The sequence below is a fragment of the Typopeltis vanoorti genome, chromosome 3, assembly GCF_054136105.1.
Source record: "Typopeltis vanoorti isolate ZY-2024b chromosome 3, IOZ_Tvanoo_1.0, whole genome shotgun sequence".
Taxonomy (NCBI): domain Eukaryota; kingdom Metazoa; phylum Arthropoda; class Arachnida; order Uropygi; family Thelyphonidae; genus Typopeltis; species Typopeltis vanoorti.
Window position 1 is genome coordinate 69,689,879 of NC_143551.1, and position 19,009 is coordinate 69,708,887.

The 19,009-nt window shown below is 34.2% G+C and overlaps 1 protein-coding gene across 4 annotated transcripts in view; it reads right to left on the reverse strand.

Annotated features, from left to right (window-relative positions):
- The window catches only part of Mi-2 (chromodomain-helicase-DNA-binding protein Mi-2 homolog), a 692,327-nt gene that overhangs the window by 100,097 nt on the left and 573,221 nt on the right, over window positions 1-19,009 (reverse strand). The gene's annotated exons all lie outside the window — the stretch shown is intronic.

The following is a 19,009-nucleotide window of genomic DNA, read 5'->3' on the forward strand; positions in this document are numbered from 1 at the left end:
TTCTTCTTCATATGATAAATCACATCCAAAGTATCTGAAAGAATTTACTTGTTCTAATATTTTTATTATCTATCACTATTTTACTTCTTATTGGGTTTTCTCCTTTGAATGCCATTATTTTTGTTTTTTCTTTAGATGTTGTTACATTATATTGTTTTAAGATATTTAATGATCTTTGTAAATCATCTTCTGATCTATTTGATCTTTACAAAGATCTGATACTATTTGATTATCTGCAAATAGTAGTGTATGTATCTTCATTTGTGAGGTTATTTGTATACCAAATGGGTTCTACTGTTCCCAGGTGAGAGGGTACATCCCTGTCGTACTCCTCTTGATATATCTTTCCATTCTGAGATGTGTTCTAATTTAACTGCTATTTTATTTCCTGTATATATTTCTTGAATAGATTATAAAAGTTGGTTTGGTAAATTTAAATCTGTTAATATTTTAAACAATTTTTGTCTACTAATTTTGTGAAAGGCTTTTTCATAATCAATAAAGGCCATGTATGTTTCTTTTCGAAATTCTCTTCTCTTTTCTATTAATAATTTTAGAGTAAAAATTGGATCTATGCAGGATCGGCCTTTTTGGAATCCGTTTTGTTCTTCTAGTAGTTTGTCTCCTCTGCAATACTGTTTAGATTCTCTTTTAATATTCTTGCATATATTTTATATCCTGTATTTAGCAGATTAATTCCTCTATAGTTATTACAATTGTCTTTATTTCCATTTTTTATAAATTGGGATAACCAGTGCTTTTTTCCAAGAGTTAGGAATTTTTCCAGACATCCAAACCATATTAAAAAATTTCAAAAGTCTTTCATTAAATTTTTCACCAGCATTTTTGTATAGTTCTATATTTTTATTGTCTTCTCCTGGTGTTTTCCTATTTTTCATCTTATTTATTGTATTGTTCAGTTCTAACAATGTGATATTTTCTGTTAGGCCGTTCTTTGTTTTATAAAATTTTATTTTATTGTTCTCATCTGTCCAGAGATTTTGGAAATAGGTCACCCATTTTTCTAAATCTATTGTTTGTATTTTTATCTTTTCTTTTATTTCTTTATTCATGTATTTTATTACTTTATAGGTTGGGTTGTGGCTTAAACATATCCTTTTCTAGTTCTGTTATGAAATTGTTCCATCTCTCTCTCTCTCTGTTTTTCCTTACTTCTCATTTTGCAATGCACTGTTTCTTTTATACTCTATTTCTGCTTCTGTTTTGGAATTTAGCCATTTCTATCCTTTTTTGTTTTTATTATATTTTCTATTTCTTTGTTCCAGTCTTGTAGTCCTCTTTTTTCTAATCCATTTGCACTTTATTCCTAAGCTTTCTGTGTGAGATTTTGTTTCAAATTTTCCCATTCCTCTTTTATGTCACTTAATTCATTTGTGGTTTCTGTTAAGTTTGTGCATTTTTGATATTGTTGTCTAGCATTGGGATCCTGTAATGAAGAAATTTTGTAACTCAGTTGGAATTTTATGGATTTTTAGCCACTTTGGTTTAAATCGAATTTTTGCTGATACCACATAATGATCAGAGTTTAATTCAAAGCCTTAATATGCTCTTATGCCTAAAATTAACTCTGCTAATTTAAAATATGCAATAACATAGTCAATTACTGATTAGCATTCTCTGGCTGAACAAGTATATTTATGTATTTCTTTGTGTTTAAACAGTGAATTCGTGATTCTCATATTATTATAAATGACAAAATTTTGCAGTCTTTGACCATTTTGATTACACGTATCTTTGCCAAATTTACTTATGTTTGTTTTGTATTTTTTGGTTTCTATTCTGACATTTAAATCTCCTGCTAGTAGTAAATAGTCAGCTTGTTTGTTTTATTCATGGCATTCTGTAATTCTTTATAAAATATATTACTGTCATCTTCTTTTCCTTCTTCTGGTGCATATACACCAATTATTGTTATGTGGCTTCTTAATGTCTTGAGTCTAATTTCTATTAGTCTTTCGTTAAAATAGTTATAATATACAATATTGTTCTTTAGAGATTTATGTACCAAAATCATTATTAACTGCTTTTGCTCTTTCTTCTTTTTTTTTTATCCCACTGTAGATTTGGATATAGTTGTTTGTTTCTTTTGTACCTTTTATAATTTAATGAAAGCAACAAATATTTCAAAATGAGTAGGAACTCATTCAATCTGCAATGTATTGATAAAATTAAATTGCTGTACAACTTGTACAACAATTGATTAATAATTTCAGGACAAGTGCTATATAACTTTTATAATGAATCTCTAGAGCTCAGTTTGTTTCAACGATGTTCTTTGGTTGGAAAGACCTGAGTTTGAGTCTCATCTAGGACATGAACAACCTTTATCAGGTCTTTTCAAGTGAAGGTAAGTTAGCCAGTTTCATGCAAAGTTTGCAGGATTTTTTTTTGCCAGACTTTTTGTTTTTCATTCCACAAAACAGGTAAACTGGACAGAAATTCAAATCTCTATTCAAGATAAGATTTACTTTCTTGTGATAACACTAATCTCAAATCTCTCATGCCACAAACATATCACAAATATTGCCTTGTTCTGCATCCAAAATATTAGGTTCTCTCTTTCACTCAAGGTGAATTAAAATCCAAACAGCTCCTAACTCTATACAAATCACAAATCCATCTGACTACTGAATATTGCTCTCACATTTGGCATGGTGCCCTTAAGAGCTCCCTAAAAATACTGGATTCTATACAGAAAAGGGGAGTTAGATTAATTAACGACCATTCTCTCAATATACACAAGCAATCAGTTCATACTTAAATTTAATGGAATAAATATAGTACAGAGTAGGGATTGAAATGGTTTTGAAACAAAACAAAATCTTCCTCTCAGAACAGCTCAGAAGGAACTCCCCCTGCCCCCAAACACATGAATTAATAATTCCAGATAGAAATTTCTTTGTTGTTGCACATTTTTTTAATTGATCCATATTGGAATAATTTATTTGTTACTCTGATTATATATTTCTGGGTCAGAGCAAAAAATTTCATTCTCAGAAAATAAGATTCATCTGAAAAACACATGCAGAGACATGTATATACTGTATGTGTGTGTGTGTGTGTGTGTGTGTGTGTGTGTGCATGCGAGCATGTGTTTCAGATGGAGCATTATTTTTTAATAGTGAAATTTTTTGCTCCAAACCAGAATGATTTACTAGAGTGAAAAAAAATTTTAGCTCCAATTTCTATACTACTGAAATACTGATTAAATCTGGATAGTATAGAAATATATTGTTCCACTCAGGAATAACTGGTTGAGGATCAAAAAGGATTCATTCTTCAGATATTTATTTCAACCCCTGGTACAGAGAAATGATTAAACAATAGGTTTAACTGTACAATATTTTGTCTGTCACAAAGATATCTTCAAGAACTACTTATAATAGTAAGATTGTAATAACACATACAAGACAATGAGTGGAAGAAATTAGTTTAAAGTCCTATAAAGCATTCTTTATGAGTGTTGTTGGCTACCCTTAGGCCTAAAAAATAAAGTTTTCCAAATCTTGGGAAGTATTCAGTTTGTGTTACTATACACCCACAGATGCAAGACCCTTCAGCACTTCTGCACATGTCAAAAGAAGGAGAATCCATTCCAATATTAGGGTAATCCATGCATTTCATGGGATGAGTGTTTATTATTATATGTCAGAAATTAGCTTTTCTTTTATGAAAATTCTAGTTCTTAATGTGGTAACTATTTTGCTTGTACAACAGTTGGAAAATTTGCGTATAAAGCACATGATTTTGCATGTTGGTGACCAATTCGTACATCCTTTATTTCTTTCTCCCCTTCAGCATGAATTGACTATTCTTGGCACATTGCCAGACTATGTTCTAAAAGGAACCACTATAATTCTCTTTAGTCTTTTCTCTTTAATTCTAGCATTCAATATGTTAGGTTTATTCCCATAACCTAACATATGTATGGGCATACAATACCTGCATTTTTTATAAATACCTCTACAGCAGCTGTTCACCAAAATTGGTATCAATAATTTCTTCACTCTCAATAAATAATAAATTACACGATAACCACAGTAATTAACTTTAATGAAATAAAGGTACAAATATTTCGTACTGAAATTAACAGTACATCATCAGTGTAGACAACAAACAGTTCAAAGGAATGGAATACAAAGTACATAAAAGTCGGTGGATTACCAATTAAAAATTGTTGATGCGTGCTAGAAATTAATATTAATAAAATATTATTAAATAATTCTTAAAAACTATTCCTTTGATGGTTACATAAGATAAGAATCTCCCAAACTTTTGGGAGAGAGAGAGAGAGAGAGAGACAATCATTTTGATTCAGATTTGGCCAATTTAAAAGGCTTCACAATTTTCTTTGAAAAGGCATTTGTATTTAAACTTGCATCTATGGAGAAGATGAGCTTTATCCCACTGGATATTGTGTTTAGTGTCAATACTATGTTGTGCAAGAACAGACTTTTGAGGTTTCATGTATTCGATATAATATTGATGTTCATTCATTCTTTTTTCCACAGAACAACCTGTTTTTCCAATGTATCTTAAATCATATTCACATGGTATCTGGTAAATGCCAGATAATGATAGAGGTGTCAGTTTGTCTTTTGTAGATGGCAACAGGTGAGAAATTTTGTTGAAAGGAAAATATGTGGGAATGAGATGATATTTCGTCAAAATTCTGCCAATTGGTTCTGAGATGCTAGAAATATAATGGATTGGAACCCTGCGGTCTGTTGTAAAATCTCGTATAGAATAAAAATAGAAGTTTTTTTTTTCTATGTTGATTTTACATGAGCAATTAAATTACATAAAATAATTGTAATTAAAATAATGTATAACTCACTTTACTGAATTAAATCTGGTAACAAATTGATAGAATATTTAAATAAGAATGACTAGAATTGTAACTATATTAAGCTCAGGATTAGGCAAATAGACCTAAGGCTAGCGACAATCGCGAAGGTCACCGGATTATGAGTTTTCATGCCAAAACCCAACGCTAGTGTGGTGACGGAGAAAACCCTCCAATAAATCCAGGGGACTTAATTTGAAGGGCCAAGGTCGTGAGAATAATATAAAAGGCAGAGATTGAGGGGCCAAAAGGCTCTTGCTTCGAAGTTTTTGTTCCTGTGCTGGGGGGGGGGGGGGTCGCATTCCCGCGAGCAGCAGTTACGATGAAGATGGGAAGTTTGCTAATAGCAGAGACGGCTTTTTCAAGATATCCCACCGTGAGATTCCTCGATGATCTACTTGTGTGCTGAATTATCACAGCCGTAACCTAGTATGCCTGATTGAAAGTTTAGAAGGGAAGAAGCAGAACGTGCCTGTAAGCCTTTAGGATCTAGGACCGTGTAACAAACTGGCAAGATTGTAAGTAAAATGTTTTATGCAATATCCTAGACTGTGAAGTTCAAACGACAAATGTTGGTTCTGTTATCTATTAGCATAGAAAGTACTCGAAAAGTCGGAAAGTCATACTTCTGTTTGAATATGAATAGTAGTACATAGAGTTCTAAAGATTTGCTAATGTTGGGTAATGCTAAAATTGAATGTGGTTTAAGTTTGGCCTTTTTCTGTTTATAACGTGAGTGAAGTTTAAGTGTGTTAAGTTCTATCTAAGTGTCTGAAAAGTTATGTATACTGATAATTTCATTGTCTTAAAGCTTGAGCGAAATGCTTAAATGATCGTATGGAGAATTAGACACGTGATTTGTATTGTCTCCATTATGCTCTTGTGTTAGAACCAGACGTGATATGCGCTGTTTGAATTTTGTATAAAATTTGTCTTAGAATGAATAAACATGTTTGTTTTGTTAATAGCTTGCCTGATCTTGTTTTACCAATACACTGGCTCATAAAAATATTGAACCTGTGTGACCTAAGAATAGTGATAGCCACGACTGACTGATTAATTAAGGAGTTTCTTAGCTGAATGTTCATCTTGTATGTAAGGGAAAGAAAAACAATTCTTTTACGCGATCCTTAATGGCGCAGTCTAAAAAAAAAAATTTTTTTTTTTTTTTTTTTTAAGGATCAATACAAGTGAAATACAGCAAGGTAGATTAAGGAATTGTTCCAGTCAGAAGCTTTTCCTAAGTCGACACTTCGAGCACGTGAAATAGCATACTTACAGCCTTGAGAGAGGGGGGGGGTAAAACAAAGGTTATAGACTAAAGGATTAAGAATAATTGCAAGTTTTGTGCATGAATTAGAAAGTGAAGTCTATAGACAGTTTGAACTGGCTCAAGCAACTGCAATATTGCAACGTAAGAAAAATTTTACACTGTTGAAGAATCCAGAGGTGTTGGAACATAGGAGTCAATTATCTGCTGGATTTAATTAGGGTTGTAACCATTAAATTCCATTAACATTTTGATACTAAAAAGTTCTTGTTGTAAGCTTGAGGGAGAGGAGCACACTTTATGTGCTCTATTAATTAAAGACTTGATAACACCAATTTTTTGAGAGATGTGATGAGCACTCTTTCGATGAATATATCTGCCAGTAAAGGTAGGTTTTTGATAAACAGTGGTTGATAAATTACCAGAGGCTGTGCATGTAAGAAGGATGTCCAAGAATGATAAACTACAAGCTTTTTCTTTTTTTCATGGCGAACTGAATGTGTGGGTGAAGGCTATTGATCTGTTGCAGGAATGTAGTAAGTTCCTCTTCAGAATGCGGTCAAATAGCAAAGAGATCATCAACATAACGAAACCAAAGAGAGGGTTGGGGATGAATGGATGAGAACAAGGTGTCTTCCAGATGGTTCAAAAAATAGTTTGCCAAAGGTGGAGACAGAGAGCTACCCATAGCAATACCTTCAACTTGTTTATAGATCCTGTTTTTCCAGCTGAAACATCCTGAATGTATAACAAATTCAAAAATCTTTGCAATATCAGGAGGGTAATCATCATATAGTAAATTAACAGTGTCAGATAATGGAATATTGATAAAGAGGGAAGCAATATCAAAGCTGACTTGTTAGTCAGCTTTGATATTGTTTTATTCCTTTGAACTGCTTGTTGTCTACACCGATGATGTACTATTAATTTCAGTACAAAATATTTGTACCTTCATTTCATTAAAGTCAATTACTGTGGTTATTGTGTAATTTATTATTTATAGTTATGTCACAGGTACCTTTAAAAATTATTCTCCACTCTCTGTCAAACCTATCCAAATGGATGCACCAGCCAATCGACACACACACACTAGCAGTTCAACTCCAAACCCACAGAACAAATGTCTTCTCTTCATTCATCCCTTCTACTGTTGTCCTCTAGAATAACCCGACCCCACGTTTCCCAAATAATACAATCCACTGCTCTTCAAGTCAAATGTGAACAAGTTTCCTTCCTTTCCATTCATAGTACTAATATACTATAGGTTTAGATGAGTTCTCCATCATAAAAGTAACTTGGCTGTGGCAAACTGCAAAGCCTAAATTTATTACATATATATATATATATATTTTTTAGAGAATAAATTTTAAATGACTTTAAACCGAGATAAAATATTAAATTTTAATGATACAACTAGTTTCAGCCTTTTACAGCTTTCTTCAGGTATCCACTAAAGGTAGAACACAGCAATAAAAATTGAAGATACAAAAAACTGAGAATTACAGGCAAAAAATGCAATATATAATTGACACAAAAACGTTGTATTTTTCTAGTCATTCTATCTAACGTGCTATTGTTTGTTGTATGCGTGCTTGCAGGTTCTTGTGAGCGCCAGTATTGAACAACTGTAGTATGGCTATCAGGGATGTTATAACTCAAATTACTGTTCAAACGTTCAGGATTAAGGAGGATTTCTCTGGACTCCACGATTTTTCTTTCAAACTCATCACTACAGCGAAAAATGTTTTTGGATTTATCCAAGCAAACCGAGTGACTCTGTAGATCGTCATGAGGTTATTAGAGAAAAGAACATGACTGGATAGCGCAGATGCATGTGATCTTTTATAGGAGATGTCTCTCTTATGCTCCTCAATACGCAGTTCAACAGATTTGTTAGTCTGTCCAAAATAAGGAATATTACAGTCGCACCATAACTTGTAAACACCTGGATATTTCAGGTTATGATGAATAGGCTTTGGATGGCTTATAAGAGAATGGACTTCAGGGAGTGTAGTGAAAAACGTCCTGATGTTGCATTTTTTAAGGAATTTAGCCAATTTATTGGAGACTGAACTAATGTAAGGTATTGAGATGCTACCTTTAAAATCAATAGTTTCCGTAGCACACTGCCTAGGAAGATCCAGAAGAAATTTCTTAATTGTTTTTTTTTCAGAATATCCATTTTGTTTAAAGATAAGAGAAAGTTGTTCAATTTCTTTTTGGAGTTCATCTGGTTCATTTAAAAGAGATTGTGCTCTGTGTCCTAAGGTAGAAATAGTTCCGAGCTTTTGTGGTGGAAAGTGATGAGACTGACAGTGCAGATATCTGTTAGTATGAGTTGGTTTTCAGTATATAGAGATTTTAAATCTATCAGAGCATCGTGTAAGAATTACATCCAGGAAAGGAAGGCAGTTATTTTGTTCTAGTTCGGCAGTGAATTTTATATTAGGATGCTGGTTGTAAAGATGTTGAAGAAAATCCATGAGAGATGTGTGTCCATGACTCCATATAATGAAAATGTCGTCAACATAACGCCTCCAAAGTTTCGGCTTAAACGAGAAGGACGATATGGTTTTTGTTTCAAAATCTTCCAGGAAAATGTTTGCTAGAACTGGGGATAAAGGGTTACCCATTGCTAGGCCTTGGTTTTGTTTGTAAATGGAGTTCCTATATCTGAAGTAGCCAAATTGAATACAATGCTTTAGTAAAGCAAATATCTTTTTAAACAATTTGTAGGGACATTATTTACTAATGTCCCTACTAATGTTAATACCTCCTCAGTAGGGACATTAGTAAATAATGAGATAATGTCAAAACTTGCTATGATATCATTTTCACTGATTGAAATATTTTTGATATGAGAAACGAAGTCTGTGGTGTTTTTGATGAACGATGAAGATTTATTGGAGGTTCACTTGAGGTATTCTGCAAGATGTTTCGAAAGCTTATAAGTAGGACCATCAATTCCTTCCAAAATTTGGCGAAGAGGGGTGTTTTCTTTGTGTATCTTCGGAACTCCATAAATGCGTAGAATAAGAGGGTGAAGAGAACATAAAGAAAGGCACATATTGTGAGGAAGTTCAAATGTAGTCTTTAACAGATTGTTTGTGTGGTTTTGTGGTTGCCTTGTTGGATCATCCTGAAGAATTGAATATGTAATGTTGTCTTCAAGACCTGTCTTTTGGCAGGAGAAAGATTATCTCTTGGAGGTTTAGCATTATTGATAATAAAGATGGATTCTATACGGAGAAGTTTTGCCAAGTGATTAGGAGTAAGTGAACTGGCTTTTTCTATTTTAGTAAGTAGAGATTCTTTTGGAATAAACTTAGGTGAGGGAATGAAATTTAGACCTTTGCTTAGAATATCTTTTTCAGCAACTCTTAAAACATGTGACGAATTGTTTACTACAACTTTGTCAGGATTAATATAGGCTTTAGTAGGAAAATATGTGTTTTGTACTCTCTTAAGAGCATCAAACTTCTTGATAAGATTAAGCTTATTCTTATTTTGTATCTGTGTAGCTTGCACTTCACTGTTAAAGATAAAATCATGAAAATTATCATTATTCATAACTCTACAAGTTTTTGAGTTAAAGACCTTTTTACGTTGAACAAATGGGTAAGACAACGTTTTGTATCTGAGATTCTTTCGCTGAGAAGATCTAACTTTGTTTTGCGATAAATTCTTTTAGCGCGTTCTGTTGTAATTGTTTCTTGAAATGAAATGAAATTAGGAAAAACTTGATTGAATTTACAGCGTTTTAGGAAAACCAACCCATTGATTCTCAATCCTATTTTCTTCAATGTTTTTTTATAACTTCTTTTGATGTCAGTAAGAGATGCCTCGTCATTTAGGCTATAGATGTATTTTTGATCTTCTACTTGGTTTTAATGATACATTTTAGAGAATAAATTTTAAATGACTTTAAACCGAGATAAAATATTAAATTTTAATGATACAACTAGTTTCAACCTTTTACAGCCTTCTTCAAGTATCCACTAAAGGTAGAACAAACAAACACAGTAATAAAAATTGAAGTTACAAAAAACTGAGAATTACAGGCAAAAAATGCAATACGAGCAGATCTTAGGATGACTCCCAAATCTTTGGTAGATTTATACAGCCATACTTGTTGAGGTATGGAGTATGTTTCAAGGCTTCTGTTGATTCCAGGAACAACCTCTCTGACTTGTAAAAGCTTCTGTGCAGCACTTTTGTTTTTTTTCAACCGATCCTGTGTGTGGGGGTATCCAAAGAATGGTCTGCTAGACTTGACATAGCGAAAGTGCCATATATATTTTTTGTGTTCACTGAGGCAGATGTCCACAGTTCTTCCTGTCTGTCCATAGTAGGCTTGATGACATGAACAGGGCACTTCATGGACTCCTGGATGTGATAAAGGAGAGAATCTGTCCTTAGGTGAATGGATGAGAGTTGCCAATTTCACATAAGGTTTAAATATGGTGAGTAGTTGGTGTTCGTTAAGCACTCTAGATATCTTTTCAGATGTGCCTTTAATCTAGAGGATGGTGACAGTTTTGTTGTAGTCATCTGTGGTAGACAGTGGGGGATTTCTGGGGAGCATTTAGTATTTTATCTATCTCATGGGGGATTATAGCCATTGGTCAGGAAGTGACAAAGTTCAGCAGTGAGAGCAATGTCATTGGAACAAATTGCTCTAGCTCTATGGGTTAGTGTTTTTAGAATACCATATTGTTGAGATGGGTGATGGCGTGATTGTTTGTGTAAATATCTCCCTGTATGTGTGGGTTAAACTGAGAATGATAAGGAACCTTCTGGAAGACGTGTGGTTAGTGTATCCAGGAAGGGCAGACAGTCATTGGTTCCATTGTAAAGTGGATTTTTGGGTGCTGGCTATTTAAATGCACAAAAAAGGTATTTAATGTGTCTGAGGCATGTGGCCAAATAGCAAACACATCATCAACATAGTGTAGCCAGAGGCTAGGTTTGAGAGTGCTTTTGATATTTTTTTAGCTGCCATCTTCTCAGCATATTTTCAGGACAGGCATAGTAGTGACTAGCTTCCTCTTTGCACCCTGATATGATATATTTTGTTCTGTTTTTATCTGTTGTAATTTTTTTTCATCCTGCCACTTTTGGCATGCACATCTGGATGTTCTTCTTCTTCCTGATAGTGGACACATTTAGGCTTCTTTGCCAAGCAAGATTTATTATAATACCATTTAGTATCACATCAGGCAAAGCATTAGTGCTACAACATCATTCAGGATTACTATTTGAAGAATAACTATTTTTTTTGGAGATAGCTGTTCTTCCTTTTTATGTTTATTTTTGTTGGATTTTAAGCTTTCTGTTTCACAGTATTACTGAAATATGAGGCTTTGCATGGCTGAGTGTGTCAGTGAAGAACTGATCAAGAATAACCAAGTATCTACCATCACTATTAACCATGATCCACTCCACTCAAATTATCTTAAAATGTTTCTTTTGGGTTTGCGATTATTGTCTCACCTGCTATTTAGATCTCCAACATGAACTTACCAATTTCTCTCTCTCTTCTCTCTTTTTAAATATTCATAATACTCTCTAATAGTATCTGAAGAATTTCTCTACTTCTTTGCTACTGTTTTTCAATTAAAATTACCGTAGCGCAATTAAATTTTTTTTTTCACGTCTCTCACTCTTTTCCTATATGAAATTAATTTTCTTAGTGTTTACTAATGATCAGGTTAGTGTACCTCAGAGATAATGGAAAATAATTTTCTTGATCTCCATATCAGTAATCTAAAATCATCATCCATTTCTTGATATATATCATCAAGGAGTGTACAGGCCACAATGGCAGTACTACATGATTAAGTTTACACTATTATTAATATCCTATGAATAATTTCCCTCCACATTAGTCTACTACTTGTCAGCATGCCAATATTGCTACATCTAACATTTTGGTCTTCCTCTGGATCTATTTCATTTCCTGCCATCTTGGCATCAAACACCTGTTTAGCCAACCTTTCCTCTCTATTCTGTTCAGTGACCATACCACTAAATTATATTAGCCTTGATCACACATTCTTGAATGAAAATAATGTCAAGTTCCTTCCTAATATCTTCATTTTAAAATTATCCTGCCACTGATGCCATCTGTTCACACCTCTAATTTTTCTCAGAACTGTAATATCTACGGTCTCTAATCTTTGATCTTGTACTTTATTTCCAGCCCAATTCTCAGAATTCAAAACTGATTTGAATACCGATAATTTAGTGTTTTGGCCAATTTCTTCTTATTCCACATAAATTTATTCAACTGGCTCCCCACCACACCAGCTTTTGTTTATTCTGTTTTGTATTTCCATGTTTAATTTGTCATCTTCGCTAAAAACTGTGCCTAAATAGCTGAAATATTTTAGTTGCTCTATAGGTTCTCCAATGAGAATGCAACTGAAGTTGTCTGTTCTTGCCTATTTTCATGGTTTTGATCTTTTCTTTGCTGATTTTCAGTTTGTTAGAGCTGTTATACAATTTAGTTAGAAAATCTTGGATATTTAGAGTGGACATGTTTAGGAGTACGACAGCATCTGCCTAAAACAAAGGGTGAACATTGATATTCCTGACTCTAATATCAGGTTTAATGCCACTTTCTTTCATAATGTGATAATGTAAATGATGAACAAGAGTGGAGATATAGTGTGTATCCTTGTCACCTGATTTTACATTAAACCATCTTCCTGCATTTCCTTCCATTCTAACTGCTGACTTAAAACTTAAATATAATTAAAAGAAACATGCATATTAACCACAGTGAAAATTATTTAATTGTAAATATTTCATCCTAAGTATCTTAGGACATCATCAGTACAGTAGTTTAAACAATAATAGGAATGCCATTCCTTACTACTCAATCAGTTACGAGTTTCGAAGCATGAATTAGCAACAAACAATTTAAAAATTATGGAACTAGAAACAGATTTGTCAAATACGTTAAATCAAGAATTGCTACAATTAATTATAACTGTCTCAAAGAATTCAGGAAAAAAGCTTTTGATAAAAGCAATAGTGCTCTACATAATAAATACCTTAATCTACTAAATCGATCAAAAAAGATCACTAACAAATTACCAACGGAAAAATGGGTAGTCAATTTATCTAACCATCCACTAACAACAGACGAATTAAATGTTTTAGCAAGAGGCCATAAATTTGCGATTTCACCAAAATGTTTTCCATATTTAGACTTCATACACAACATAGAAAGAAACGTCAACCATCTCTCCAGTATTGAAGCCAACAGACTTTGTTTTGAGGTAGCTAAAGGGATCTACAATGCCAAACCTTTGGAATTAAATATCCCACCATCAGAATTGAAAGCTATTATATCCTTAAAACGCAATAAAAACATAATCATTACCAGAGCTGATAAAGGAAATACCACTGTGGTTCTTGATACCAATTCATATGACAGAAAAATGAATTTACTTCTTCGAGATTGTAATACTTAACACCAAATTGGATCATGATTCTACAAAACGGCAACTCAAAAAATTAAATAAGCTACTTAATGAAAATTCCTCCTTAGATGAAGAAACAATCAAAAAAACTTAAGACATACCATGCCAGACCTCCTAGAATTTATGGTTTATCTAAGCTAAACAAAACTAATGTTCCACTCAGACCCATCGTAGACTGTATTAGCAGTCCAACTTACAAGTTATCAAGATTCTTATCTAACTTCTCAGTCTTCACATAGACTACTCAGTCTCTTCAATCAAAAATTCTACAGAGTTTCACACATAAATGAAAGACATTGAACTGTCAAAAACTGACTTGTTAATAAGCTTCGACATTGTCTCCCTCTTCACGAACATTCCCCATAAAGAAACAATATAATTACTAACTCAAAAATTTCTGTCTGACATAATTGAATTGTTCAAGTTTGTTATTGCATCAGGTTACTTCACCTGGAAAGGTCAAATTCACAAGCAAGAAGAAGGAACAGCAATGGGATCTCCTTTATCACCAAACCTAGCAAACTTGTTTCTAGAACACCTTGAGGAAAAAAAAAAAAAATTCACTTTTGAACCGAAAACCAAAAATTTGGTTAAGATATGTCGACGATGTATTTGCAGTTTGGGATCATCCCGAACATGAATTACAACTGTTTCTAGATAAAATTAACCTTCTTCATCATCGCATCAACTTGACATTAGAAAAAGAATCTCCACAGGGTATCTCCTTTTTGGATTTACACATTCAAAGAAAAGAAGACGGTTCCACCGCCATGACTGTCTTTCGCAAGCCTACGTTCACAATTCTTCCGCTCATCATCCATCTCAGAAATCTGGCATTATTAAATCACTAGTTACCAGAGCACACAAATTCTGCTTCTCTGAAAAATCTCTAAACCAAGAATTAGAAGTAATCAAAAATACAGTCATCCTAAATGGATATAATCCTAAAACAACTCAAAAAATCATCAGTCACTTTCCCACACATAAAACCAGACAAGAAGAAGTACATAGGATTCCCATACCTTACGTCAAAGGCATCTCCGAACGCCTTTCTAAATTTATGAAGAAATACAATTTTGCCACTACTTACAAACCTATCAACCAAATTTACAACTTGTTACCTTCTCCTAAGGACAAACTCTCACCTTTGATGTTGCCTGGTGTTTATGAGATACCATTCACATTAAAATTGTTTTACTTTGGACAGACAGGTAGGTCTGTTCATAAACGCATCTCGGAACGTCCAGACCACATCTGTCTTTTTAAACCGCAGAAATCTGGCTTCTCTCAACACGGAATTGAAAATCAAAGCCATAGGATCCATTGGGAAAAGTCTAAACTTTTACATAGATCTTTATATAAACATGAATGTTTATATAAAGTCCGCCCGGTTAGCCTAGTGGCTATGCGCTTCGCAACCATATGCCTGTGGAAGGAGTGTCCTAGGTTCGATTCCCGCCGGTGACGTGAGGAGCTGAAGGATCTTCCTCAGCCATAGCCAAGTTAGCCAGTCTTGGGCGTGGACAGCAGGGTTTTTTCCCCAGTTCATTCTGGGGTTTTTCATCCCGCAAGCAGGCAAACTGGCCTTGAGAACTCAACGCTACAGGCCATAGGCTAAACAGGGGCATAAGGCTGACCACCTTATCCAGTAAACGGAGTGAGGTCCGATGATCAATGGACCTTCGACACCGCAAGGTAAAAGAGGGTATAAGGAAGATGAATATGAGATGTTTATATAAAGAAAGTTCTGAAGTCCTACTACACTGACCAAATTTAAACCGCAAGGACGTTCATACTATTCCTAAAGTATGGGAAATTGTCATACCAAATTGTGTAAAATAATAATTATTTTTTTTTTATCATCATCATAATCATCAAATTCCTGCCATGTACCCTCAAGGGGTGTACAGGATATGACAGTATTACATGAAAAAAAATTACATCATTACTAACTTCCTATCTACAATTTTTCTCCAAACCAGTCTGTTACTTGTCAAGACTCCAATATTTTCGGATCTTATATTTCTATCGTCTAAGGCACTTTGTACCGTATCAATCCACCTACATCTTGGTCTTCCTCTGGGTAGTTTTGCTGCCAACCAGGCAGAGAACACTTGTTTTGCTAATCTTTCTTCACCCATTCTGTTTAAATGACCATACCACCTGAGATTAGCTCTGCTAACGCATTCCTGGATGTTGACAACGTCAAGTTCTTTCCTAATATCCTCGTTTTTAATATGATATTGCCATTGATGCCATCTGTTCATGCCTATAATCTTTCTCAGGACTCTCATATCTGCGGTCTCTAGTCTTTGGTCAAATGTTTACTTCTGACCCAGCTCTCAGATCCATAGGTTAAAACTGGTTTGAACACTGTCTTGTATACAGCTAATTTAGTGTTCTGACTAATTTCTCTCTTATTCCATATGAATTTATTCAATTGACTTCCTACCATACCAGCTTTGCTGATTCTGTTGTCTATTTCTATATTTAATTTACCATCTTCAGTAAAAATCGTGCCTAAGTAGCTGAAATGTTTCACTTGTTCCCCAGGTTCTCCATTCACAACACAGTTGACATTTTCAATGATTCTGCCTATTTTCATTGTTTTTGTCTTTTTATTGCTGACTTTCATACCATATCTATTACAACAGATATTCAATTTAGTCAGAGAATCTTGCAGACCTGTAGCAGATTTATTTAGAAGTATAACATCATCCGCATAAAGCAAAGAGCTGACATTAACATCTCCAATTTTTATATCATGTTTAATACCACTTTCCTTCATAATGTGATCTACATCCCTGTCTCACACCAGATTTAACATTAAACCATCTTCCAGTACTTCCTTCAATTCTAACTGCTGACTTACAACTCAAATAAAGACTAAGTATTGCTTGATATAATGCCCAATTGACACCATATAATTGTAGCGTATTGAATAGCTTCTCTCTTGGCACCTTGTCATATGCCTTTTCCAAATCGACAAAACTTAAATACAGATCTCTGTTATATTCCCATGCTTTCTCGACTATTTGTCGTAAAGTGAAGATCTGATCATGACAGCCTCTATTTGACCTGAATCCAGCTTGTTCTTCACCAAGCTTTTCTTCCACAATTCTTCTCAACCTTTTGTCAAGTATACTTGCATAGATCTTCCCAGGAACACTCAGTAGGGAAATACCTCTGTAATTCTCACATTCAGTTTTATTTCCCTTTTTATATATGGGTACTATGAGAGTTCTACTAAAATCATTGGGATTTCGTCCCTCTGTCCAGACTTTCTGAACTATGCAGTGCAGCCACTGTAAGACTCTTATATCACCATACTTTAGCATTTCTGGTCGTATATCATCTACTCCTGCTGCCTTTCCACATTTCAAGCCTTTGATGGCTTTTTCTACTTCAAGTATGGATATGTATTCCTGACTGCATGCCTGGTCAGTGTTTTTTTATCATTGTGCTGTCATCACTGCTTGTTTCATTTAGGTGTTTTTCAAAGTAATTACTCCATACTTCAAGGATATTTTTTTCTCCCGTTTTCACGTTACCTTTATCATCTCTAACTCCTTTTACAGAACTCTTTCCTCCATTCCTAAGCTTCTTCAACAACCTCCAGAATATTTTCCCACCTTCTTGATATTTATTTTCTATATTCTTGCCAAACTCCTCCCATGACTCTTGTTTAGCTAGTTTTACACAGCGTTTAGCATTCTTGCATTTGTCTCTGTATTCTCTAAGAGCACAAGCTGACTTATTAGCCAGGAACTTTTGATACGCTTTCTTCTTTTCCTTCACTGCCTCTTTAACTTCCTGTGTCCACCAGGGAGTTCTGATTTTTTTATGCTTGCAGATAACCTCACCACATGCCTCTCTGGCAGAATCAATCATTGTTTTCTTCAGAGTTTGCCACTGAATCTCCAAGGTTTGATTCCTGTTCTCAAACTCTTTCATTTTTTCTTCAATAATCTTTGTGCATTTTAGTCTACAGTTCACATCTGAGAGCTGCTCAACTTTCATTCGCTTTAAAACTTTCTTACATGTTATTCTTTTCAATATGAAATTCAATTTTATCCTGCTCAAGACTAAATGGTGATCACTTCCAATTTCAAATCCTCTGTACACTCTGGTGTCCTGCACCAGGGAGAAAACATCACTATCAACAATAACATAGTCAATGAGACTTTTCTTATTCCTAGCCTCTTCTCTCCATGTGAATTTGTGCACATTTTTATGTTGGAACATGGCGTTAGTAATAGCCAGTCCATGTCCTGAGCAGAAATCCAACAGATATTTGCCATTATTATTAGCTTTGCTCTTTTCTCCAAATTTTCCCAAAATATTTTTGTATGTCTCACAATCATTTCCTACTCTGCTATTTAGATCCTCAACAAGGACCAACTTTTCCTTTTTCATTGTGTCAGTTGCTTTTTCTAAAGCCTCAAAAAATTCCTCCACTTCTACCTTAGTAGAACCTTCTGTGGGACCATAGGCACAAATAAGTCTCATTGTCCAGTTTCCCATTCTCATATTTGCCCACATTACTCTACTTGAGACTGGGTGCCATTCAAGAAGATTAGCCTCGTATTTTGTGTTGAATACTATGGCTACTCCTTCTTTTCCTTGATTGTCATTGCTTAAATATAACATTTTGTATTTATTGCTCATAAAGATCTCACCGGTTTTTGTCTTCTTTTGTTTCAGTCACCCTATTATGTCGATCTGGTACTTTTTAATTCCTCAGCTAGCTCCATTTCTTTGCCATTCAGGCTTCTTACGTTGATAGTACCGATCTTTAACTCTGGTGATGTTGAGTTGGGGTTTGTTTTCAGATTTGTTCCAGTAGCTGACTTTTCGCTGTTCGCCCTGGTTCCCTGGCGAAAACAACGGGGGCCTTGTTTAATCGGGCGACGCCTCAGCCGGCATGAAATTTTGTCATGTTGTACCATCATTTTTTATTTATTGTTATATTATTATTTTTTTACTTCTGTAACACGTTACAAACGTTTAATGAGATTCTATTGTAATCATGCGCCCTAACTGTATGTTATTCCTATTATTGTTTAAACTACTGTACTGATGATGTCCTAAGATACCTAGGATGAAATATTTACAATTAAATAATTTTCACTGTGGTTAATACATGTGTTTCTTTTAATTATGATCTCACCACAGGTTTCATTATTTAAAAAACTTAAATATAGACTATGCATTGCTCTGTATAATATTCCATTTAACCCACATAATTGTAGCATTTTGAAAAGGCTTTTCTCTGGGCATCTAGCCACATAACTTTTCCCAGATGTACAAAACTTAGTAATATTTGTTATATCCCTATGATTTCTCAACTATTCATTATAAGGTGAAAATAATGTGGTGTTG